General features: G+C 43.3%; 1 protein-coding gene across 1 annotated transcript in view; it reads left to right on the top strand.

Moving 5' to 3' along the window:
• Positions 1-26,868, top strand: part of ST6GALNAC3 (ST6 N-acetylgalactosaminide alpha-2,6-sialyltransferase 3) — a 368,411-nt gene that overhangs the window by 425 nt on the left and 341,118 nt on the right. The gene's annotated exons all lie outside the window — the stretch shown is intronic.

Raw genomic sequence — 26,868 nt, 5'->3', positions numbered from 1 at the left:
TTGTCAGAACTGCAGGCTATCAGCTAGCTAGTGGAAAGGAAGCTGTGTGTAGAATAATAGGAAGGCATGAAGGGGGTGCGGGGCCTCTGGCTTGTCTTGGCTGACTTTGTTTAGCTGAATTCCTTCAGGAGCTATAGCATGTGGGCAACAGCTTCCCCGTACAAAGGACAAAAAAGGGGAAGTTGTTTTTCTTCTCTGAACGAGCAGTGCTTGCTGCTTTAAAGAAAAGGCTTCAGACTTACAAAGCTGCACAAGTTGCTCCGTAAGCACACACCCCCTTCTGAATTTACACAAATCCACATGCTAGTACATTTTGGAGCCAAACTGCACCAGGTGGGGCAACTACATGCTGACACGTGTGAACACCAGTTTTATGTTGTATTTCCATCTCCCTGTTAGACATTCCCACCCGCTTTCCTTGCTGATAGAAGAGTCATTACGAAAATCCCGTTTTTATATGAGCATCACTACAGAAGTATGGAATCGGAGGGGAGAAAGTGGAAGTTCAGGCAAATAAGAACAATTAACATATGCTTCCTTATGGTATTGTTACTAGCAGGGAGCCACTATGCATCATTTCATATTTTACAGATTAAGTAGCTGATGGGTCACATTTGCAATCTGCCTTTTTCCTTTCTACCTGTATTTTAAAACATAAACCCACTCTGTTCCACTTCACAAGTAAAACAGGGCATGAAGACCCATCTGCCAGCATTCCCTCGTTTCCAGTCGGATTACTCCTTTAACAAAGGGTTGATTATTTTGAGCTGTGGGACAGGCTCGAATAGTAAATCTCTCCAAAAAAGCAGCAAAGCTAATGAATTGCGCAGCATAATCTTTGAGAAATAAATGTGCTTGTTTCTCACTAATAAGATGATTTTTGTTTGCTTTCTTACATTTTCTAGAGGAACAAACAGCTTTCTCCTGTCTTCCCCTCCCCCACCCCTGTGCCTTTTCACAAAATAGTTTGTGCATGTATCTTAGTTTTCTTCAATGCATACGTATTTTGTGGAAGTTTTTAGTAATAAATATGTCAGAGGCTGGCTCAATGCTGAACTCTTGCTGAGCCACCCTCTGTATGAATGTTCCTGGTAACTAACTCCCAGGAGGAGGTAACACCTGAAGGAAAAAAATAGCAATTGGATAAATTGTGACAGAGGAGCTTCCTGAATTGGGCCTGCTTTCACAAAGATAAGATGCCATTGGTGGTAGCATCTGCAACCAACCCAAAAATTGATGTAGAAATAATTCTTCTCACTCCTTGGAAACTTCTCATGCAAAAGCTCTCTTTGGACCTGAAAGATAAGGTAGTTGTTTCCTTTGCAAGAAGACTCAAAGGTTTCCACACCTGTGTTTTCCTTTCTTCTCCTTTCCCCAGAGGCACAATTTTTCACTTCCCCGCTAAGCCTTGTGGCCCAAAGCCATTGTGTCACTTCTGTAAGTTTGACTTCTGTAGATCCTTCTTTTTATGCTGTTTTGTTATTTTATAATCCTATTCTTTCTCCTCTTCTCAAATCCTGGCATTCCTAGCCGGTAGGGTAGTTGTGACTGACAGTACTCCAGTCAGCCTAATTCTTATCCTTGCATCTGCCTGTATTAACAAGATTAAAAAGTGAAAGAGATGTGGAGATTAGCTTTGTAGCAAGACTGACTAGATTCTTTCTATTCTGTCAGAAATAATCTAAAGGCTTAGACCAATGATTCATAGTCACTTTAATACTTGGTATTTTCTTTTAGCGCTTTGTCTATAAACATGTGCTTCATCATGTGAGATATAGTAACTAATATCTACAAAAGAAATTCAGTAGACACCTTAAAGTGACTTCAGGTTGTTACTCAAACTAAGTGATGAAACTGAGAATAGGAACTAAATTTGTAATTGCATCCCAAAGGTATCTTCTTCTTCCTACAACTTCAAGCATATTTTAGGGTATGTGTAGATTAAATGGGGGTCTTAAATTGAAGTGGTGGATTTAAAAAAAAACACTACTTCAATTTAGGGCTGATTTAAACCCCTGGGTTGTGCGCACACACCACTGATTTACCTGCCTCTCCGGCAGGGAGGGGAGGAGGCTGGTGCTTCCTTCTGTGGCAGCAACACCCGCCGCGCCCCCCCAGGTGGCACCCGCTCTTAGGCACCTGGATCAGGTGGTTCCGGGGGCCACCGCAGCCATGGAGGGAAGAACTGGGCCCCCGTACAACTCAGGCAGGCAGGCTCCAGGGAGAGGGGGCAGGCAGGCAGGCTTCCTGCTTTCCTTGGGTGGAGCCTGATTTCCCGGGCTGCTGCCAGGCTGTCTGCAGGGCTTCCTGCAGAGCCGTGGAGCTGCATGGAGCCCAGTGCTTCGCTCCACAGCTGTAGGGGCAGCAAACTAAAACTCCTTAGAGTAGTTTTAGTTTGCTGTGCCCCAAGTCATTTAAGGGACGTTACGCCACCAAATTTCCTACAGCAGCTTGAATTAATGCTCAGTACACCGCCAAAGTGTGCAAACACTGACACCATTAAAATGCAAAAGCATTTAGCCCGCTTTAAAGTGTCGTGCACACAGGCCTCGTGTTTTGTTTACACGTGGCCTAAGTTATACCTCTTTCCTCCCCATCCACTCTGTCTTACACTGCCTCCCTGCATTTTGTGTAGGCTGTGTTTTACACTCTGTAGCTTGTGCATGAAAACAACTTACCCTGTGTTTGTGGATTTTCAGTGACAGATAGAGTAGTGGATCTCTGAGTTCTGTTACAAGTTCTGTCAGTGACTTGAGCAATTAATGCTCTTTCTTTAAGCTCTTGCTCTAAGTTTGGAGGATGGCTGTAGTAATACGAGCCTCCCAGGGGTATGGAGGCTTGTATGACATTTGTGAAGCACTGGTGTTTGTGAGCTGGAATTTATTCAATCTTTGCAGGTTAGTCTAATCTGGCTAGGATGAACCAGTTTGTAACTGGACAGACATTCTCTCTGGCCTGAGGAAATTCAGGAACATGCTTGCAGTGGCTCAGGCTAGAAGCCAGGGGGCACTACAGCAGCCCTCCCTTCCCTTGTACAGTACTGAGCAAAGGGGTGGGGGCATGGCCAAGCTCCCACAGGACCTCTGATTAGGGAGGTCCTGCAGATGCATTGCCTGTACAGTCCCAGGCTTTTTACCGCTGGCTGCTCAAGGGGCAGGGGTGTTGCCAGACTCCAGGCCCTGGCTAGCACTCTGAGGCAAGAGGGGTATGCAGTGCGTGCATCTGCTGATGATACGGAACTTTTCAATCTCCCTTTTGCTGCTGCTTTGTACTGTCTGCAGCAAACTGACAGGTGAGCAAGCCAGCAGGAGACTGGTAACAGTGATTATCACCTCATCAGCAAAACAGTAGGCTCTCTCCATTACTTTAAACTTCTATTAAACAGCTTACCGGCTGACCTGTTGCTTAGCTCCAAATAGCCCCAAGCAGTCATTGTTGTGTCTGCCTGTCCCAGTGAAATTGGAGAGACGCACACAGATACCTCTCAGCATTAGCTAGCATACCACATGCCTAGGGGCCATGGGGCTGTGGAAAATGGGAGGGGAGAGGATTCCTGCTTAAGCAGTGAGCAGCGAGGCAGGGTAGGGCAGAGGGAAGCTAGGCAGGCCCTGCTGTGTCTGCAGTCTGTGCCAGAGTTCCAGCCCAGGAGCAGAGGGGAGGGGTCAGCTCTGCTGTGGAGCAGAGATCCCTGCCCAGCCCTGTGAGCATGCCGGGATGCTGGGGGTGTCTGGTTTAGCTTAAACCAGCAAGAGGTCTGGGACAGACATTGAATAAATGAGTTTGAGCCAAATCAGTTAAGTCTGATACTACTACATTCAACCAAGTTTATCTCAAACCAATTTCAGCCATTTTCAAACTGGTTTATATACACTGAACATCTGTTCTGTTACAGGTTTAAACTAGTTTCTGATCACTTAACCCAGTTTATCTGTAATGTCTGTCCCTAGCCTAATGGAAAAGTTAGGGCTGACTACTGGAAACTGACTGATTTACCTATGTTAAATAAGATATATGGCAAATCATGCCCTTTGTACTTCCTTTACCATAGAAATGTGAATACTAAAGGTTTATCAAAGGTAAAATACTCACTAGGACAGCGCTAGAGATAATGATGACTTCTCTGAGGTAGCCATTTCTGTATTACATCTGTCTGTCTATCAGTTGAGACCTGTGAGAATATCTTTGCTAATGAGCCATCTTCAGATGGCAAGGAAGCATTGAAGCTGAAAGCAGGGAAGCTTACTAATTCTGGTAAACTGCCAGTGACCATGATTTTGGAGTTTAAAGACCTGGAAAATGTCCTAAAATAAAAACCATGGTAGATCTATGGTCATTTTGCCTACCCTAGTTTTGTTTTAAGATTAAGATGTCCATGTGCCATAACAATGGGAACTAGATAAATTTAATGATTGCTATTAAAAAGTCACCATTCTCTAGCTGTGTCTGAGACTTCAGAGCTTATCAATGCTTACCAGCAGTTGACATAGTGGAAGTAAATAAAGTAGTATGGAAGCCCAAATTTTATGCTAAATTTAAGAATGATCATTGTATGGGTCAGCCTTGCACATTCTTATTAAAAGAATGGTAGTTCAAATATAGGATAAAGGATGATAAATAAGGACCTACCAAATTCACAATTGTGTGATTTTTCACAAAAAATGCAAAATTGGGCAGGCTCCATGATTTTGGCTACCTTGCTGCAGACCCTCCCCCCGACTTACTGAAAGTAAAATGCTGGCTCCCTTAAGGGAGCCAGCAGTCTTCATGGCTCTGTGGCCTGGCCATGCAACCCTCTAGGGTGGTGGGGGAGGGAGAGAGGCTGCTGGCACAAAAGGCTCCTGGCAAGATGGCTGCTGCCTCCACTCCTCACTGCTGATTGGCTGGGAGGGCTACCTGTTTTGTGCCCTGCCCCTTACCACCAATCAGCAGTGAGGGGTGGGACTGCATGACAGTCTTCACAACCAGTCAGTGGCAAGGGGCCAGGGTGTATGATGAACAGCACTCGCAACCAATCAGCAACGAGGGGCGGGCCCACTGGGGCCTCTCGCCCAATCAGAGATGTGGGGGAGTGGACCTTGCCCTGCTCAGCCCACAAAAATGACCACTGGTCATGAGATCTGTCAGCAAAATCAGCTGGCCGCCTCCTCAAATTAGGTAGACCCCTAATGATAGAGATGCATAAGCTTTCATAAGCTTAGCTTTCCTTCATCAGATGCTGTGAAAGGACATGCACAGAATGGTTCATCAAATAGAGACAGTGATCAAACAACAAGGGAGGTGGGAAGTCCTGGGAGAGGCAAACAGCCCATAGGGACAAAGGGGTCACAGATGCTAATTTCGGTAATGGGATAAGAATCTGTAGTTGCTGTTTAGGCCAAACTTCTACTCTGTGGATAGTTTCTTGTTTCACAACTTCCTGTTCAAGTTGTTTTTTCAAGTTTCATCGTCTAAAAGCAGCTACTCTGTGGTCAGTGATAGAATGTCCAGGGAGATGCAGTGTTCTGCCACAGGCTTGTGCGTCTTTCTGGAACTGACGTCAGATCAGTATTCATTCATTCTTACATGGAGGGATTAACCCCACCCCGCCCTTTCCCAATGTAGACAGCAAAGGGCACTGTAAGTAGGTGATGGCAGTGATAGAAGTGCACATGAATGAACCTTGGATTTTATAACTATGTGATTTCATCCAGTGATGATTTGGTTTGTATTGATGAGGGGCCACAGCTTGCATGTGGCTCCATCCTGGGTGTCTTGGTGATGCTACGAGTTAGGTAGACTGCTTGAGAGATCCCACTGCAAGTTGGAGGGGTAGCTGTCTGTAAGCTAGAACAGATTTGTTACTTCAGAAGGGGTTGGTGGTCATTAATTATGTTCTATGACTGTGTTTAAAATGGGGGCCAGAGGTGACAACCAGAGGGATTCTGGTGTTCTTGTCTTGGGGTTGGTACTGGAGCAGGTTGGAGTGATATCTGAGTCTGACTTTGTTCCTTTGAATGGCTTCAGTTTTGAGACTATATTGTAACTGCAGGAATCCCTGCCTCAGATCCTTAAAGTGTCATGCTGGTTGGTGAGATCAGAACAGATACAATTGTAAGGTAGAGCTTGGCTGGAGACAATGAAATCAGTGATACTGTTAGGATGAAAGTTCATGGTGTGAAGGTATCGGTAGTGACTAATGAGTTTCTGATAAAATGTGGTTACAATGTGGCTATTGCAAACCTTCACCGTGGTGTCTAGGAAATTAATTTGCTGGGATTATTCCAGAGTTAGTTAGGAAGGGTGGAAATTCTTAAAGTGAATTCAGATATATACTGTTATCTCTTTATATTACAGTATATATCTGTAACATCACCTCTTGAAAGCAGTTTTTTGATCTCTTATATTTTAAAACATTTCAAATCTCTCAACATGTAGGAGAGGCAATGATTTATTTTAATGATATCTTTTATCAGACCAACTGTACATTTGGGAGAGATGCTAGACAAGCTTTGGGGCACAAAGTACTCTTCCGGGGTGGGGAGGGGAAAGAGAGGTTAATGCACCTTGGAGTAGTAAGGCATCATATTTGGTGATGGTACTTGGAACAAGGAGAACAGGGAGGGCTTCTTCATGGTTTCTGTTTTTCCTGTTCTCAAAATCTTTTGCTGTTGTTGTTACACAAGTGGGTTTTGTCCTTGTGGTACAGTTTTAACCCTATAAATTTAATATGATAGATTTAGGCACAAAAATATCCCAGATTTGAGGTCGCTTCCAGATATCATCATAGGGGATTCTAGCCCAACCCCATTCAAGGCAGTATAATTTATCTAAGCCTAAACCATTCCCAACCAAATGTTTGTCTAAACTGTACTTCCAGTGACAGAGCTGCCACAGCCTCTCCAGTAATCTGTTCCAGTACGTGACCACTCTCAGAGCTAAGAAGTTCTCTTGCAAGTTAAGCCCATTTGCTTTTTGTCCTATCCCCTATAGACACAGAACAATAGATTGCATCCTAGCCTATACAAAAGATGGCTGAGGGGTGACCTTGTGGCTGCCTATACATTTATGAGGGGAGGACAGCAGGGAATTGGGGATGCGCTGTTTTCCAGAGCACCCCAGGGAGTAACTAGGAATAATGGGTGCAAACTAGTGGAGTGTAGATTTAGGTTAGACATTAGGAAGAAATTTTTTACAATAAGAGTGGCTAGAGTCTGGAATGGGTTTCCAAGAGAGGTGGTGCCATCACCTAACTTGGAGGTCTTCAAGAGGAGGCTTGACAATCACCTGGCTGGGGTTGTCTGACCTCGGTCCTCTTTCCTGCCAGGGGCAGGGGGTCAGATGCAATGATCCATTGGGTCCCTTCCAACTCTATAATCTATGAATCCTCTTTATAAACAAGTTTTTTCATTATCAATTTCCCCCATTACACTTCCTCGTCTAGATAAAATAATCCTTCTTCTATTCTTTTCTTTATATGTCATGTTTCTGAAACCTTTAATTCATTTTGTTCACATTTCGTTCATTATTTCCAATTTGACAACCTCTTTCTTGAAGTGTGGTACCCATAACTGGACACAGTACTGCAGATGAAGTTTCACCCGTTTTGGAAGAATGATTTCTTCTGGTATAATTTTTAATGCATGCCAGTATACTATTAATTTTCTGCAACAATAATACATTGTTGACTCTTATTTAGTGTTTTCTTTACTATAACTCCCAGGTTCATGCTGCAGCCTTGCCAGTTGTTCCCTTATTTTGGGTGGGCCTGTGTAGCTAAGAATCAAATACAGGATCTAGAAAGATATGTCTTCCCTACATTAATGTGGCATATATAACAGTGCAGTGAATAGAAGGCATTTCATACATGTTTATAGATTGCTAGGACATGGCATTAAGCCAAAGATTATATATAACCTGGGTATGACTGTAAACTGCATCTGACTGGAGGGCCTGGTAGCAACATGGTGGGGCTGCTCATGGCAGGACAGCTCTGATAAAATACCACAATGTTGCAACTTTCAGAGTAAGGTGACTATAGGGTACCTCAAAACCCTAGCCTCCACTGCCTTGTGGATTCTCCATGGTTGGAAAAAGTCTAAGAAACAGTAACCTAACAGAAACCCACCATCACTGAGGCATTAGGCAGTCAGCAGCAGTTCTTATCTGTTGTTCTCTGGCAGAAACTACAACCAGAGCCACTGAATATCTGGACTCAGTCTGGCATTTGGATTCTGTCTCTGGTCTAAAGTGGGGGTGGAAGGTCTTGGGCAGACTCCACTCTTCCATACTCTTGCCTAGGCATACACATCAAAGATCTTGGTTTGATGGTCTCAGGACTCTATACATGTGGATTCATTAGGCATGTGGTTAGACTTCTTACGCATACACCATGACCCAGAGGATTGATGGTTGTCTATTAATATATGAAAGCAGGAGAGAAACACATTGTGTGAAACTGTATTGTAAATGGGATTTGAATTTTATAAATGCATTGCTTTTGGATGTTAGAAGGCAAAATGTGTGCACATATATCCTGTCAAACTATGCAGGTGGGTGGCTGACTGATAGCCATAATGTAACTGGGTTAGGCTTTGCCTGGTCCAGCAGCCAAAGCATAAAGTGTTCTTGCTTCTTTTGTTATTTACGTTGAAACTTGGCATTTCTTTGCTGAAACTCTTCTAATTTCTGCTGGAGCTGCTGAAATAACTGTTGTTGGTGCTGATGCAGCCCCTCTAGCCATTGTAGTATAGCCTCAGTATCCATCTCAGCTGAGGCTGCCCATATTCTCCACCACCTGTAAGTGGGTTGGTAAACCCGCTGCCTTGCAAGCTGACTTTACTCCCTAAGATGATCCTCAACCAGGCTTTTATATATGAAAATACCTTGTACTAAACAAACAAAAGCCTTTAGCCCTTCTCTGGGCAGTAGGAAGGGGCCCCTTGGCTCTGGCCCAATACAGTAGCATAATCTCTTCCTGGTAGCAAACTTATTTGAGTTCCAGTTTACCTCCTCTCTCTAAACTGTTCCTTCACCCAGTTTGCTTCACTTTGCTGTCTTCTATGAGGTTTGAAAGTACTTTTCTTTTTTTTAAATTACATGTAGGCTACAATCCATCAATACACTTAAGCACATGCCTATGGTAAGTGCTCTGCTGGTTTGGGGTCATAGTAAGCCATCAAGTATATTCTTCTATCTCTGGCCCATGGGCCAGTTCTGGCCCACAGCCTCATGACATCCAGCCTTATGGGCTCCCCCTTACACTGGAAATTTGGCAGTGGGGAGAGTGGTAGAACCACTCCTCCCACCTCCAAATTTCTGGACTCATGGGGAGTCCTGGGCCCTATGCTCTGGATTGGGTGTCAGACCCCGCAGGGTCTAAGTTCAGCATGCAGGGGTCTGGGAGGGGCCAGTGCTGGGTCCCAGGACTAAATCTTGGTGTGGGTAGCCAGGAGGAGGTAGTGCCAGGCCCCTGAGATCAGTCTGAGTGATAGGGGGTGGTATAGGGCCCCAGGAATCAATCCTGACAGGAGGAGCCACTTGCAGGCTCCAGGGCCCAATGTTGGTATGTGTGGTGTGATCTGAACTGGAGACCAGCCCTGCTCCACTCATCTGGGCCATGGGGCCAAAGGTTGAGCACCACTGTTCTGTCCTTTTTACATGCCTTTTCCCCACAATTCTGTTAGTTTAGTTAAGCCAATGAGTTGTGTCTTCTCTTAACCTAGAACGTAACCCCTTTGGGCAAAAATGGTCTCCTTCCGAGACTGGTCATTGTCTACAGGACCTACAGCTGACTAGAGTCTCTGAAGAGTACCGGAAGACAAATAATGTTACTATTTTTGAGGAAAATGCTAAACCTGTACTTTTGGGGCTAAAAGAGAAAAGGTGAGTTCAGTTTTCTGTATTGCCCAGGTTGGCTGATGCTTGATTGGAGAGGTGGAAAGGCTAAAAGCTGAAGGTGTAAGCTCCAGTGTCTTTGTCACTTTAGATACTAACTTGCTAATGTGATCACTTGTCCCATGAGAGTCAGTCTACACGAGGAAGCTCACAGATAATACCTCACAGATGGTTTCTGTATTGTCAGAAGTAAGAAGTTTGCTTTTCTCTCCACCCTGACCCTGCAGTGATAGTAGGAACTTTGGAGTGGGGACCAGATTTATCAGAGCCTGTTGTATAGAGGGACAAGAGAAGGCTTCAGGGGAATGGAGACACAGATAGAGTGCAAAGCCAGTCATGCATATATGTAGTAGTTATGAGTTACTTCATTTGAAACTAAAATTTAATATAAATATCCATTATCCAACTGATGTATGCTTTAAAAATATTATAGAGCAGACAGTGGGTCTGGACCATCCATGTCCCTGACAGCTGAGCTAACATGAAGAGGACCATACTTGTTGATATTCATCCCTGGTGTGTCTCCTACCTCTTCTTCCTGGCAGTTTACAGCAGTGATTTTCAATCAGGGTTGTCAGCCTGGGATGCCTTGAAATCCTTTCAGGGGTGTTGCAATGTGCCACACAATGCTAACACCTTTAAGTGTGCTGATATCCTTCACAAGATAAATCCAGCTACTTCAAATAGTAATCTGTAGTGTTAAAAGCATTTGGACTTGTTGGGGTCTTTCTGAGTTCTTTGCAGTAGAAGAATTTCTCTACTATTTTTATGTAGTAAATAGTCAATTGAAAACTAAGAGCTGACATTTTCTGAAGGAAGTCTTGAGTCTAAAAAAACATTGAGAACCACTGGTTTACACTTTGCCTGGTAGGGTATTTGACCGTGGGACCTACCTCTTCTTCCCTTTTTTTTTTTTTTAAAGAGGATGATTTCCCCATGATGGGGAGGGTAATAAGGTCCATGCTGCCACACCCACTGAACACTTTCTCATCAGTGTGTTTTTGTTTTTTTTTTTTCCCAACCATAAAGAGCACTCTGGTGTCCCGCAGAAGGAGCATGCTTGACAGTTTCCTTCCATATGAGAAGATCCTTGCATACAGAAGATTCTGGGCATTACCCATAGTTTCAGTTTAATATAATATTCTGGCATAAAATGAAGCAATATTTTTCAGGCTGCTCAATTTTCCACTGTGGGTAAAAACATTCCTATGTTTACATGCTTAGGAATGCATCTCTAGGAATTAAAAGGGCCATTTTAAAATGTAAGAGATTAGTCTTCAGTTTCCAAAGTTGCCATTTTTCACATTTCATGGATCCAGTTAGCCAGTATTTTTATTTCAGTTTTCTGTTCTGACATGCTTCATGGGGAAAAGCTTTGAGAAAATACAAGCTGAGCTGAACTCATCAGGAACCCTTTTACCTGGTTTGTTTCAGTTTAAATGGAGTTAATGACAAAATGGATGCTATGTAATGAGTGCCTGTTTTATTACTCTCTTCAAGGAGTAATACCAGCTCTTAGCAGCCTTTTTTTTTGTATAACCTTTCATACAATTATGCTATGTGGGTCACATTCTTTAGAGACAATTTCTAGAATAATAGTGGTTGTTTGACATGTAAAGAGTACTGTATATGGTTTTAAAGATCATCCTTGTAAAGGATTTGTTGGAGCAGATAAGACATCTGTGTAGCAGGACCCAGAGAACACTCATCTCCACACACTCTGTAATGGCACCTTCATTTAGAAAAAGGTTGGTTCTCAGAATTGCACATATGGAGAGTCGGTTATAATGGAAATTTTCAGTCTTTAAATCAACCAGCAATGCACCAGGCTGGAGGTGACCTCCAGTTCAGTATTACTATGCATGGAGCAACCTAAATAAGTAGTTGATAGCTGATTAGCTGCTTTACCAACAAAAATATTATTTGATTACATCTGGTTATTTTAATAAACTCAATGCTTTCACAGTCACAGTTCACAGGTGCAAGGTAGGGTTACCATATGTCCAGATTTTCCTGGACATGTTGTGTTTTTGGGTCCTCCAGTCTCTGTCTGGGTGGCTTTTTTTGAAATAGGAATAAGTGTCTGAGATTTTCCTGGTAGAACTGCATTTCCCAGCTTATTCTAGCAGCGTGTATGTTTACCAGGGAGTGGGGTTTTCCGTTTGCTGCAGAAAAATGTGTGTTTTCCTCTTTAAAGCTGCTTGGGGTGATTGGAGGCAGGGGGCACCATGTGTGTCTGTGTGCACACATGTACATGGCTGGCATACAGCCAGACAGGCTGGTGGGAGCAGCCTCAGCAGCTGGATGCAGGTAAGTCTAGTGGGGGTGGGGGTTGTCTAGGGGGCTCTGTGTGTGTGTCAGGGATGTGTTGAGGGGGTGTGTGTGTGTGGGGGGGTGCCTACTGGTACTGGGGAAAGGTGCATGCGTGCTGGGGCTGCAGCGGGGCAGGGAGAAGCACCTGCCTCTCCAGCGAGTGAAAGGGGCAGAACAGGGCCTTGGGGGCAGTGGAGAGCCGTGCAACCAGGCCAGCAGCACCAGGACTGGTGCCCATGCTTCTAGGGATGGGGTGGCCAGGAGACACTGCCCAGAGTGGCACAGCAGCCTCTGCCCAGGGCAGAGGGTGCCACTAGTCTTCTCTCCAGGCCATGCCAGGGCTGAACTCACCCTCCCACTGCCTGTATGAGCTGGAGCCACTGCAGCTGCTGTACTCTGGCCCGATTTGGATGGTGGTAGCTGGAGGCCCTCTCCAGCAGGGCTGTGGGGAGCAGGCAGCTGCGAGTTGGGACTGAGGGGTACCGGTAGGGCCACAGATCTGTGGGTCAGGAGTGAGAGTGGGGCAGCAGCAGGGATGAGGAACTACAGGTTGAGTGAGGGGCACCAGCAGGGCCAGGGGGGCTGTGGTTGAGAAGGGAACTAGAGGGAGTGGGGGGCTATGTTAGGAGTTGGGGGCACCCCTTGCCAAAGAGATGTCCCCATTTTTGGAACTGGAAATATGGTAACCTTAGAGCAAAGTAAGTTGCATTGTTTAGTTAAAAGCAATTCTATTTGCTTTTTTAAGTTTGATTGGAATTGGAATACAGTGTCATGACTTGTTTTCTTTATTTGGGATATGGGCTATTTAAACAAGACCCTATAAACCATTTATTTTTCTAGCTATGCAGAGTAGCATAATAAAGATAAGACTTCTGTCTCCTATGAATAGCAGCAGCTTGTTTTGTAAGACCTATCATATTCTTTATAAAACTATTCATTTTAAGTAAGGAATTTAGGTTCAGGTCAAATTTAAATGCATGGAGGTGTTGAAGCTTAATTAGTATTTGTAAAACACTTAAGAGATCTTGGGCTGGTGAATGTAGATGCTGATGGAAGAAGAGTCTCCCATGCAGCATAGTCCTTTCATTAATTATCCAGTTTTTACTGATTTGTGTTAGCCATATTTATGGCTCCAGTTATGGATTAAGATCTTATTAAACTAAGCACTATACAAACACAGGATAAAGAGATGCGCCTTACTCCAAACGGCTTGCACAATGGAAGTGTAAGATGAGAGACAACAGGTAAATGCAAGCAGACGATGAAGAAGAGCATTAAAAATCCCTCTGCCAATATGAGAATATTTTGCCCCTTAATTCCTCTTGCTGTAGCACTTTCCCTTTGTTTTCAAGAACACAAGAAGTGTACACGGTGCTCTTTCAGAATCCCTGGGAGCTGAGCTCCCTCTTCTGAAGATGGAATTTAAATCACTGATCTAATTGATACCTAAGCTTGGTCATTTTTTCCCCCTCATTTTTGATGTTCCTGTTAAGTCAACTGACTCCTGTTCTCTTGGGCCACAAGACAGCTCTGAATGGCACAAAAGTCAAGCAAACAGATGTCATATTGCAAGTGCCAAACTTGAGTGTGTGACAATTCTTGCCTTTGCATGGCCAGCACATGTTTCTGAGGTTTTGTGTGCCCTGGGAAGATAAATGCCCTGTGAGAGCATGTATTGCGCTGCCACACCCTGACTCTGGGCACACCCTTGTGAGCAGGGGAACCCACTTGCAGAGTTGCTCCCAAGTTAGGATAACAGCTCCAGGTGCTGTGCCCTACAGGGTCTGGCCCTAGAAGCACTGGGAGTGGTAGGGACCTGACTTGGCAGGACAGCAACCCCACCAATGTCTGTAGATGCAAGTGAAGTGGATCAGCTGTGCTGGGACGCATCCTGGCACAACTGATTTTGCTCCAAAGAAGACATCTGTTTATAGTCTTGGATCCTGAAATTAACTTTCCATTGCACAATAAAATGATAACAGGTCATAGGAAACAGCAATTAAAAAAAACTAATTTATTGGAATCTAAAGCATTATTTTTCCTGGTCATTCTCTGAAATGTTTAGAGTGGAATTGCTATCCAAACTGAATGAAAGATAAACTAACACATTGTGAATTATTCAAATTTAGAATGGGCTGTAGCCTGGCCCAATGGCACTCACTTGTCACACAAAATTTTATGGATTACATTATAAGAAACATGGAATGTCTTTTATTAGGCTGAATTCTTGCAAATTTGATTAAAATGAAATCCTGACAGCTATAAAAAATAATTTTCATCATTTTTGACACAAAAAAGGGATTCCATAAGTGACTGACTCGGCACTAATGGCTGTAATAGTTCAACACCTAAAAGCAATTTTCCTCCAAATGTCTCTGAAGGGAACACTATTACTGGCCTCAGAGAGGGCAGCAGTTCTACAGCATAGTTTATCTTTTGGTTGATGGGCTAGTGAGCATGGTCCTTGTATTTATTGCTGCTTGGAGATAATCTACAAATGTGGGGTGTGTTCCTCTATGATGTGTAATCATTTTTTCCCAAACATCTTGTTTTTGTCTTTATAATGATGGGAAAGCAACTGTCTAGCCAGCCTAAGGCTTTCATGCACACAATAGACATTAGTTTAGCTCAGATTGGTTTTAAAATCACTCTAGTTAAGCTTGGGAAATAACTCCTGTATAAATATACTTATATTGATTTACAGTATTTATACTGATTTAGCTTGATTTTAATAAAGATGTAAGTAAGCATCCTCTCAGAAACAAATATAAGTTAGGACCTACCTCAGGTTCTAAAAGTCATTACTGTATGTGATAATGAAGCAGTGGAAGGCAAAAAACTGTTTATGCTTTGCAATTCACCTTTAAGCACTGAAGCATATGACATCCAGATGTTGTCTTTTTTGCTTTTTCTCTAGACTGTATGGAGTTGTGTACATAGTCACTGGTAGGGAATCATATTAAAGACAGAGCAGGCTGTTTGGAAAAAGTTTGTCTTTGATCCACACACGAGCTTTGTTGATTAGATCCCATTCATTTTTCTTAATCCTCATTATAACTGTTAAGCAACATGGCACATTATAGTGTGACGTGAAACATCATAGGATAGAGCAAACTCCTCTTCTCTGACATGCAGGCAGTCCTCGACTTACGACATTTCGACTTACAGCAATTCGCACTTGCGGCGCTCCACCATTTACACCCACGTTATTACTTACGCCACTGGATTCTCACACTTACGACACTACAGGGAAATTTACAATGAGAAAAAGAGGGCAGCAAAACAAACATCCCTGGATCAGTTTCTCAAAAAGCCATCAAGAGGCCCTAAGTCTCCCCAAAATCTCCCCAAAGAAGCCCTTCTGAATTCCATGACACTGATGAAGGTGTTCCTTCACCTTCCGACTAAATAAAATGTAATGTGATTAGTTACTGTATTGCCCTGTTTAATCGATTTATATACAGTATGCTTTAGAAAGCTTTGTCCTGTATAGTGTATATCATTTATAGTTGATTATATAGTTGATTTAAATATGGTGTTTATGGTAATTTCTATAAAAAGTTGGGCATCAGGGCCTTGGTCAGGAACGTAACCCCCTATTATAACATTGTTTCTATGGGAATATCAGATTTGACTTGCATAATCTTGATTTACAGCGCCTTTTCCAGGAACGTAATCTGTCATAAGTGTGAGGACTGCTCGTACTGTATCAAAACATTTGCAATGTACCATAGATGTACTCTTCCTTACACTTGGTAAGTTGACAGTAAATACACCCCCAAAACACACATCTTGTATTGTGGAACTGGCTAAACATGTCAAGTTTATTAAGGCCAGGAAAATGGAAATGAGAGATTTCTGTGGATTTTTTTTTGTTTTGTTTGTTGTTTTTTTTGGTTTTGTTTTTGTTTTTTTTTGGTTTTCACCTATAGTTTCCATTCAGTAAATTTAAAACAACGGAGTGTTATTTAGCATTTGTAATGTGTTTACCAGTGAATACATGGGTAAGTAATGTGTACCTTCTGTAAGGACTAGGTTGTAGGTGATCGGTGGGTCACCAGGAGAGGGCCAGAGATGGGAGCTGGGGGACCCAAAGGTACACAGGACATTGTGGTGGGGGAAGGTGGCAAGCAGTAGGGTCCCAAGTACCCAAATCAAGGGGGAATTCCTGGAGCAGAGTCCAAGTCACAGACCAAGTCAGGAACCAAATAACCAAATCCAGGGACAGAGTCGAGAGGCAGAGCCAAGCAGTGTTGGAAGTCAGAAAACCAAAGATCACAGGGTCCAGGATGGTTTACCACTGCAGGCCAGCCAGAAGTTCTGTTGCCACAGATGCACTTAAATGAGGAGGCTGCTCTCCCCAGTAGCTGATCAGAACGCCCTAACAGTGGTTTATTAGCAGAATAGGACTTCCAATTAGAGCAGGGGTGGGAAATTATTTCAGTTGGAGGCCTGCTTAATGGGTTTTGGTGAGCTGTCAAGGGCTGCAAGGTTAGCCCTGCCCCTTGACAGCTGTCCCGCCCCCTGACCACCATCTTGGGACCAGAAGTCCCGCCCCTAACCCCAGACCTTTGCCACCAGAAGAGCTCCTTTTACCCCCAGAAGTACTCCTTTTGGGGAGAGGGTGCTATGCATGTGGTGGCAGTGTTCAGGGTCAGCCCCATCTGGTCCCATAACATGCAACTCCCATGCTCCTGCCCAAGTACCCAGCTGCAGATAATGGCAGCAAGCAGAGCCAGTCTCACCCAGGCCCATAGTGTATAGCTCCTGCACTCCCACCCAGTCCCCAGCCACACATGGTGGCAGCATGTGGGGCCAGCCTGACCCAGCCCCACAGTGCACAGCTCCAGCATTGTGCAAGGCCAGCCCAGCTAAGCCCAGCCCCATAGTGCACAGCTCTCCGTACTCCCACCCCCTTTCCCCTAGCAGTCCCAGCCCCGACCCTGGCCCAGTGGGGTCCATACCTGAATTCCCACTCTTGCAGACAGGGAGGACTGGGAACAGCCCCAGGGGGAGGGGAGAGGGGGCAGGCACAAGATCTGCCAGGCAGAGGCTCCTTGTCTTTCAGGCCCCCTGGCTTGGGGCTGGAGCAGGGCAGACCAGGCTGGGGTGGGGGGTAGTTGCTTAGCAACCAGAGCTGCACCTCCTGCATGGAGGCACCGCTTGTAGAGTACAGCGGGAGTCAGGGTTTACAGGGGGCTTATGGAGGGGCCAAATGGGCTGGATGGAATTGCCTGGTGGGCTGGATTCAGCCCATGGGCTGTATTTTGCCCACCCCTGAGTTAGAGTCTCAGGTAGGTTTGATCATTTAGGCAATTCGTCCTGGCTGGGCTGCCTGTTAGAGCTCCTGGGGTATAGGTTGTAGCCGTGTTGGTCTAAGGACATAGGCAGACATGGTTCTTTGGGTAAATTTGATATCTTTTATTAGACCAACTCATAGTTGGAAAAATTCTTCTTTGTAAGCTTTCAGGTTTAAATACCTTTCATCAGGCTGAGGAATCATCTGCAGTTGGTGTGTGCTCTTCCTGGATGAAAGAACAGTAAAGAAGTCAAAGGTTGGTGTGCATGCAAGAAAGGCAGTCAGTGGAGACGTAAATTGAGGAGTCCTCAGTTTAGGGCTCCTGACACCTTCCAGGGTGCTCTGAATAGAGTGACTAATACCTGTCAGGTGTTCATCCTCTCATGTTCTCCCCAGGGGGAGCATATGCAGTATTAGTTTAAAAGGGATTGGAGGGGAAATGATCCTTTTGGGACTCCACAAATGAGAGGTCTGGTGAAGGAGGGTGTGTCATATAGGATGACTAGAACTGTTTTAAAGAATTACTTTGCTGTCTCTCAGATGGCAGCAATGTCATGGTCAGCTGTGCTAAATGGTGCCAAGAGGGCCCATAGATGTCCACTCTCTAGTCTTGGTGGATCATCTATGCTGCCACCTGCTTCAGGTTTTTTGGGTTGTGTTACATTAGGTTATTTACAGAGTTCAAATTAAACCATCGTAAGCCACCAGAAAGTGGGAGATCTATAGGCTTTTATAGTATTTAAACATTTTTCATTAAAATGGCTATAAGGGTAAACTTGTGAATATGAGCTAAATTATACATGCAGTGTTCCTCTGCATCCATATAAGAATATAGATAGATTGATGGATAGGTACATAACATAAGAAGTGAGAATTGTCCCAGTAATTTTTATTTATATATATAAAAAATATAAAGTCTACTCTTGCTGATGCCCAGGTTGTACCAGTTTGCTGATACCAGAATAATTAAATACAAATATTCTAGGGTGGGCTCAGATATATTGGTATAAAAACATTTACAAAGATAGAATTTACTGTCAAATAAACTATACTAGAATAAGACTCTTCATACTGACTTACTTGCATCCCAGGAGTAATTCTGGTATAGCAACTTTGCTTTAAAAATTTGTGCCCCTAATTGAAATAGTTTTACCAGTGCACAGTCTGTATGCAACCCAGTCCTAATTATTGTTAGGGGCTTGACAACTACTTTTGCTGATGATGGTTTCAGCAGAAGCATATGGCAGAAGTAATTATTTAGTGCCTATATTCTTGAAATTCTAAATGAATATCTATCAAGTTATTTTATCCATCCCTTGGGCCCCTCTTTGAGATGGAAGAAGAAAGGACTGAGACAGAAACATGAGGATCTTGAAAATAAAAATCCAACAAACAGAAAAGCTCAGAAGAAAGTTCTGCTGAGAAGTAGGTTCTGTTGTTTCTGCTAACTTTAAGAACAAATGCTGTAAAAAAAAGTAAGTTTAGCATGCTTGCCCAGTGTATGTGATGTGGCTGTCCCTGTCTGATTCCCAAAACAGAATCTCTTGCTAATAGTTAAAAAAGCGGGTAGCTTTTTAATGAACGGTGTATTTTGCAGCTATTTGCATTAACAACGGGTGGGGGACAAGGGTGCGGGGCACGGCGGTGGCGGTAGCGGGAGCAGAGCGGTGGTAGCCCAGCGGTGGTAAGCAAGGGAGCTCCCGCAGATGCTGCCAGCACTGTCAGCAGTGGGGAGGGGGTGGTGAGTGACGAGTGACGACCAAGGGTCAGCGACCACCCGCAGCCGCCACCGGCAGCATTGGCAGTGGCCAGTGGGGATCGCAGACCACCTGTAGACATCGCTGGCGGTGGTGGTGGGGTGGCAACCGTGCCTTTTTGTAGGGGGTGCACATGCACCCACTGCGTGTCGCCCCTGCTTCTGCTCCAGTCTTGCTGTTTTGTTTCACCTGTGCCTAGGTCAGTGTGGTAGCTAAGGTCTGAAACTTGTTATGAATTGTAATCTAGCTCTGTCTAGCATCTCCTGAATTGTTAGACTTGTGAATAGATGGATGCAGGACTCCTTGCCTAGAGCCTGAGACTGCCTGTTTTTCCCACAGTGTGCTTTTGGAGGTAAAAGCTGCCTTGTTCCTCTTTCTTTATGCTTTTTTTCAGATAGTTCTGATAGAAATCATTCCCATTGCCCATTGGGACTTCAGCCTTTGGGCATCTCTTACTCTGTGAACACACCCATCTTCCATTTCCCAGTCATCCTTTGTTTTCCACATCAGTGTTGCGTCTATAGAACCAATTTGCCTCCGAACCCCCAGCCACTGCACATCTTGACATGCATCTTGGTCTTCCATCCAATCTCTTCTCACCTCAGTCCTGGAGAGAGCTGTATACTGTAAAATATTTGTATAGATCATTTTGTACACTTTAATATAAATAAAATAACATCTTGTGTATTTATTTTATTAACCCCTGTTTCATTGCAGCCTTACTAAAGCTTTATATTTTAGATGGTAATTCTATTTTTTTTAAACGTAATGCAGTTATGCACAATCGCATGCAAATATTTTGTATTTCTGATTTTGGATTTTGATGCATGTATTTCTTCAGACTTTATCAGTTTCTTGGAATAGCAAGAGATTTCTAGTATGGCTGTGCAAAGCTTCAGTCTCTGATTCGATTTGGTGGAGATTCAACCCAATTCGGTGGCCAAATCTCTGAAGCTGAATCGAATCAGTGGACCCTTTAATCTCTCTGAATTGAATTGGAACCCTCTGAATTGATTCAGAGAGATTTGGAAAGATTCGGTGATTCAGACATAGACATAGCTTTAAATGTTTTTTCTACATACCTCAGGGTACCAGGCAGCTCATCAGCACTGCGATGCTGGGGCGCATGGTACATCCCACAGGAGCTCAGGGTGCTCCACAATGTACTCAGCAAGAGACCTGGAAGTGGACCAGAAGCACTTCCAGTCCCCTTCTGGGTCCACCGGGAAGCGTGTGGGGGGGGGAGGGGCTCCCCCATGCCCCTTCCCCCAGTTCAGCAACTGGTGCCTCCTGGTTCTGGGGGGGGGGCACCAGGGTCCCCCCACAGCCAATCACCAAGCTGGGGGGTGCAGGGGCCCTCCAATGTGCTCCCTGGCAGACCCAGAAGTCGACCGGAAGTACTTCTGGTCTACTTCCAGGTTTGCCACCAAGCACATGGCGGGGGGGGGGGGGGGGGGGGGGGAGGGCTGCGCTCCTGTGGGATGCTCCATCCATCCCACCATCACCCCATTGACAAGCCGTGCCTGGTACCTCAAGGTATGTAGAAAAAACATTTAAAGCTGTGTCTATGGCCAAATTGCTGATTCTCCAAATCAGCATTGAATCTTTAGATTCAGATTTGGCTGAACTGAATCAGGGACAATGATCCAAAGCAACAAATCAAATCATTGTCCATTTTGCACACCCCTAATTTGTAGGTATGACATTTTTTTCTGGTTTTTGGCTTCTGCCTGTTTCTTGATAAGAAACAATAGATTTTACCTTCTCTCTTGTGAATTTGAATTCTGAAGTTGAATTCTGTTTGTTAAATAAGAAATATTGATTGCTGATGATTGTACCTTTCACAGATCTTGAAATAGTCACCTTAAATCCATACTATTTAAATTTATTTTAAGATGTTCTGGCCAAATAAGACTTGAAGAAACCCTTGCTGGTAGACTCCTAAAAGAAAACATAGAAACAAGAGTGTACTGTTTTAGCCTTTAGGGAAGAAGTGATATTGGATGGCTGTCATATACAGTAGGGATATTAAAACTGCTTTTAGCCCTTATACCTTACTGACCTCTGAAGATATTTTTGTTTCTGGCTACTTTATTGAAAAATCCTGAAGTAAATCTCTAGATCATTTCAAAGTCTGGCCATGAGCAATGCAGCTTGTTAGCTGATGTGCCATTCCCAGCAGAATGCTCTTACCTGAGGCATTCTAGGTGAAGCGCAATCAGCTTTTAGTTTTTCAGCTTTGCTTATGTAGCTCATTTTGCCGCTTGGTGTATCTTGTGTCTGGGTTGCGTGTGATGCTCACAAATAACTGAAAATTCAGCTTTCCATGGCTTTCCCAGAACTAATTGTATACATGCCAATACTTCTGAATTAGGCTGGTGACTTACTGAGCTTTTCTCCAGTGAAGGCTGGTTGAGGGCTTTATTACTAGCCACGTGCTGATTCCAGTGGCAGTGATTTGGATTCCGTGTAACAACTTTGACTTCAAATTGCAAGACCTGTTCTGGATCCATGTATTCTTATTGCTTTTACCTTTTGATCTTCAGTTTACAATTTTCTGATAACATGATACTGAGGAACCAATCTGTAGTGGAAATAGAAGCTAGGCAAACCGGCTTTAGTAATTCATTCTCAGACTTGAGGAATGGCACTTTGTGACCAAAAGCTTGCCTAACACCTCTCCCAACTATACATTTGGACAAATAAAAGATAGCAAAAAGCAAGGGATTTTTTGTGTTATCATTGGTACCATTAGCAGTTACCAGTACCCTGTAGCCTTATCTTGTGAAGCACTGCATGAAAAGTTCTCTAAATCTGTTTCTGGGGAAATATTTAACCCCTTTATGAAATTTAAATTTCTTTGGGCATCTCTACAAGTTCATTAATGTGCTGTAGTTTAGTATCTGTTATAATAGGTACTAACTTAATGCTCTGTAATCAGTGCTACTACGCATTAGTGCAGATGAACACTGTTGAAGTGATGTTAATGTGCATTAGCACAGTTTTTGCCAGCCACGCTAATGTACAGTAGAATTCATATTCTGAGCATTAAGTGTCTCATGTAGACATGCCCCTTGTAGGAGAGAAATGGAAAATACCTTTGTAGTTTAGGTATAACTGGGAGGGGTCTCCTAAAACCCTCTGTTCAGATTTAACATTTATTAGGAGGAAACACATTTTATTGTCTTAGAAGAAAATGAATTTTATAGTTTATAAAGACTAAACAGCTGTTTCTAAGGGTCTCTGGTTCCGAAAGTGATATGCACGTGTGACAGCTAATCAGGATGCTGCTTTTCCCTCACGCAGGCCTCTCTCTCACACTACACTTAATAATAGTTATTATAAAGTTTGTCACTACTTTGTCAGTTCTGATGAAGTTTTTGAAGTTTTGAAAAGGGATTTCCCATTACTTGGAAGGGCACCGTAACATCAGGCCAGTATTCCCATCAAATGGGCTCGCGCTGTTTCCTCTCTGGCTGTAGGTGGGTCCTTAATGGCATTACACTGTGTTTCAAGGGACTAAAGACATAATCTGAAGAACCAGTAAAGAATTATTCTGTTTCTGTAGCACTGTCCTTGTCCCTTCTCAACTTTCCTTTCCTCAACTCTAGACAGGAGGAGTGCTCAAGGATTGTAGGATTCACTGATTCTCCACATTAAGCTGTGAGTATTGTAATTTGACTGACTGAAAAGAGATTAAATATAAAGCACAAAAGCAGTATTGTGAGTTTCTCTAATGGATCAGCAGTGAATACAGTTTAGCAGCTAGTGACAAGACACATTGTCCAAATGGTGTCATTTAATGCATTGTTCTTGAATGTAAAATAGACATTACCCTGGTGTTTAGTGGTTTTTGTTTTCACACAGGAATCTAAAACATTATTTACAAACCAGAACTCAAAGGGATTAAGGGTGCAAAAGAACGGGGCCAGTTCTGCTCTTCTTATTCATATGAATATTTCTATTAACATTCTGCTCATGTTATTGCAGTCAGATATGCCCTAAATTAGTATAAAGCATATGCAATATTGGCATACACATGAAATGTATTTGCTTAGTAGCTTTGTTTCAAGATTTTACTATGCACCTTTGCCATGGAACCCACAGGGGAAGGTAATGAAATATAATAGGAGCTGCTCTTTCTCCTAAGCCACAGGAGGAAGTAATTAAATTTAATGGAAGGCTTTTCTTTGAAATATAATAGCATTGTAGCAGAGCAAGTTTAGTCAAAGCTTGCTTTGAAATGTTGGCTTGCAGATTCATAATTAATACCGTATTTTGAAAAAATGGTGCTTTGACAATTTTTTCCCTAAATTTGATTCTCAAGTTCCTGTGATAACGGATAGTTCAATCCAGCTGTTTATTTTATTAATGTACCTACCCAATTGCATCTTCAGATTCCAGGAACTCTCCAGAAGCAGTGACACTTGCATTTCCTACTTTATTAAACATTGCTAGTCAGGAATGAAGAAGCGATAGTGCTAATATCTGCTACTTTGGTTTTATACTAACATGTGTTTCCAAATCAGAATTCGATTTCACTCCTGGAGCCATTCTTTCTCACTCTTTAAAGGATTGTATGCTACATGATAGCTGCTTCATCAGCATTGGTAAATCTTAAGATGGGAATGGCAGCAAAACCTGCACTAATAATATGAAATCAAATTACTTCATATTTAGCAAATGCTACTTGACAAGGTTTAAAGAGATTCCTTTTTGTGCTTATAAGAATATCAGAGATTTGAGAGGTTCAGTTTGACATCAAGAGCTTAAATGGTTCTGCTTGTTCAACAAACAGCATAATTTATGCATTTTTTTAAAGATAGAATATGATACTTTCACACATTTTTTTTTCTAAGAGTTTCCCAGGGCTTGCCTGTGTCCTATTTCTCTATAAAACTGATGTGACCAGGAACACTTTCAGCATAAAGCTTGAAATCCTTGTTTTCCTTCTTTAAGTGCTTCTCAGTGCTGCAAAATGCCAATTACTAATTAATTTCCGCCTGCACAGCAATGCTAAATATAAAAGTTGTCAAGTATTTTAACTGTCTGACTCTAGCTGTGCTACCCAAATGCACTGCTCTGAAAGAGCTAGCTTTCACTATGGTTGTTCTTTCTGATACCATGCTGAGTGAAAGCTGAAGGCCTAAGACTTTTTACATAGGGGGAAGAATGGAAATCAAAGGATTGCTCCTCTGATTTGTTCTGTGAGGGGAAAGCAGATGAGGAAGAAGCAGGAGAAGCTAGTGGGAAGGCTCCACTGTAGGGAAGCTGCGGAAAAGCAGGTGGCAGATTCTGGAGCCATCGTCTCGCCTGACAACCCATCTCACTCCACTACTGCAGCCGTGGGATATGTGGGAAGGTGAATGGCTGCGCGCCTGCTGCCCACCTGATACCAGCTAGAATGGGAATGGCACAAGGGAAGGGTGGCGTGTTCTCTTCTGTTTAAATTCCTACTTGGAGCCTATTGTTTTTATCAGATCATACAAATAACGGTAGTTATTTTAGATGAGTGAAATGAGGGCCATTGCAAAACTGTGCTAAAGTTAGATCTCACTTTGAGTACTTTTTGGACCTTTTCAATATTAAACCTTGTTTAAGTCTTGGTTGAAGTGAGAATAGCGTGACGCTGGGGGGAGTCCAGCCTTACTCTGCCGTTTTGAGTCTGTGCTGTCATGTGCACGTTGGATTGTTTCCTCAGGACAGAATAACAGACTGGCTTCTCTACACTTCCTTTGTACCATATAAGGCTTGTTTTTGTGTTTGTGCATGTTGGCTCACAAGAATGACTTCTATGATTTTACTCTCTGTTCTGCTGAAGGAAACATTGTTCTCTAACGCGGGCACAGGAGGCCTACTAGGGTGGCATAATACCCCCCCCCCCCCCCCCCCCCCACCTCCGCCCCCCCCCGCTGTCTGAACACTAGAAGAGCCCAGCCCTGTGAATGGCTCTGTGAATGGTAGGAGTTGGTTTGTTGAGGTAGTGTGTTGCTGGTGGGTATTACTACCTCTCTAAATGCCAATACAGGGAACCCCCACTTAGCATTCTTAATTGGTTCCTAAAAAACTGAGCATTAAGCAAAATGAGCATTAAGCAAAACCGAAAGTATTCAACAAGATGTCAACCACAATTGTTTTTAATGAGCCAAGATGGTGACAGAGCATTATAAGAAAACTTGCTGAGCACCAAGTGAAATCGGGTATTAATTTCAAATGAGCGTTATAGTGAACTAGTGCTAAGTGAAACAGCGTTAAGCGGGGCTTGCCTGTAATGGACTGCACCTGAGTTGAGTGAACATGTTGGCCTGGGTGCATGCGTAACATGACAGCCTGTCATTTGGCTTAATTAAGGCCTGTCTTTAAAATGGGAATTCTTTTACTATGATGCTATTTTAGCTTGTTTGCTTCCTAACTAGATGCATTAGTTAAGGAAAATTCACCAAAGTCTTGGTTTATCAATAGGGATTGGGATGTTTCCTGGACCTCACGCAATGGGGTTGATTTATAATCTTAGGCTGCGAGATCAGTTAGCTGGTTCACTGGGAACAGGCAGCATGTATATGCCATCTGTGTGTGTGTATGGGAGGCAGGAAGCTTTGCTTTCTTTTCTTTATAAACTGAAATTCTAAAAACAAATTAAACATGAACTAGGAGAAAGACGGGGGAGAAGTCTTACTAGTCTCTGATGTGCAATAATCAATAAGTGGGTGTTTATCCTGATATAATGCATGTTCTAGTTTCCATTCACAAAAGATGCTCACTGCAGTGTTTCTGCTGATAATCAAAATAGTGACTGCAAAGTGGTATATCAAACACCTTGTTAACATAGAATCACACTTACCAGTAGTGGATCATGCTGCTTGTGTCTCTTTCTAAACTTGCTAAAATACAACAGGGTCACATCCAGTGGCTGAAAATATTTTAGATCTGTGCTGTATTATCTGGGGATGGAAGACTCTGAAAACCTGGAAAATAGTGTTTCTAGTTCAGCAACGTTAAAACTGTTCCCATCGTGTGCTAAGGAGACAATTTATTGTATGGTTCAGCTCCTGACTGGTATCCTTGATCATTTACCAAGTCTCTTGCAGTGAAATGTGGGGGGTTGGTGAAAGGAGTTATGGTTTGTTGTGTCTTTTAAGAAAGATCAGAGAAGGATATTCCACTGAACAGTCTCATTGGCAGCTGGTTATGATCTTTCAGCCCCATCATGTTTTTACAGTGCATAAAGCAGTTTAATGGAGCGTTGTCTTCTACGGAGATGTGCAACTCTTCACCTACTGCATGCTTTCAAACATATGCATCTATTTTTAGCCAGACAACTTGATATAGTTTAAACCAGGAGTAGGCAACCCCCAGCATGGGTGCCAGAGTGTAGTACACAAAGACATTTTGCTTGGCATGCATGCCTCGGTGAAGAGAGTGGGGAAGGGGCTGGGGCTGCGCTCCCAAAACAAGGATCAGGTCCCTCTTAGTTCTTCCACTGTCTGCCCCTGCCATGCCAACGTCTTACAAGTTAAGGTTGCGGGTGTTTTTGGCACTGCTCAAAAACGTTGCTGACCCCTGCTTTAAATCAATAAACATCTGAAAAAGATATGTGGTGTTCTGTTGCAAACCTCTCTTTCTGCC

The sequence above is a fragment of the Alligator sinensis genome, unplaced genomic scaffold (assembly GCF_000455745.1).
Source record: "Alligator sinensis unplaced genomic scaffold, ASM45574v1 scaffold853_1, whole genome shotgun sequence".
NCBI lineage: Eukaryota > Metazoa > Chordata > Crocodylia > Alligatoridae > Alligator > Alligator sinensis.
This window is presented reverse-complemented; position numbering and strand designations above follow the sequence as displayed.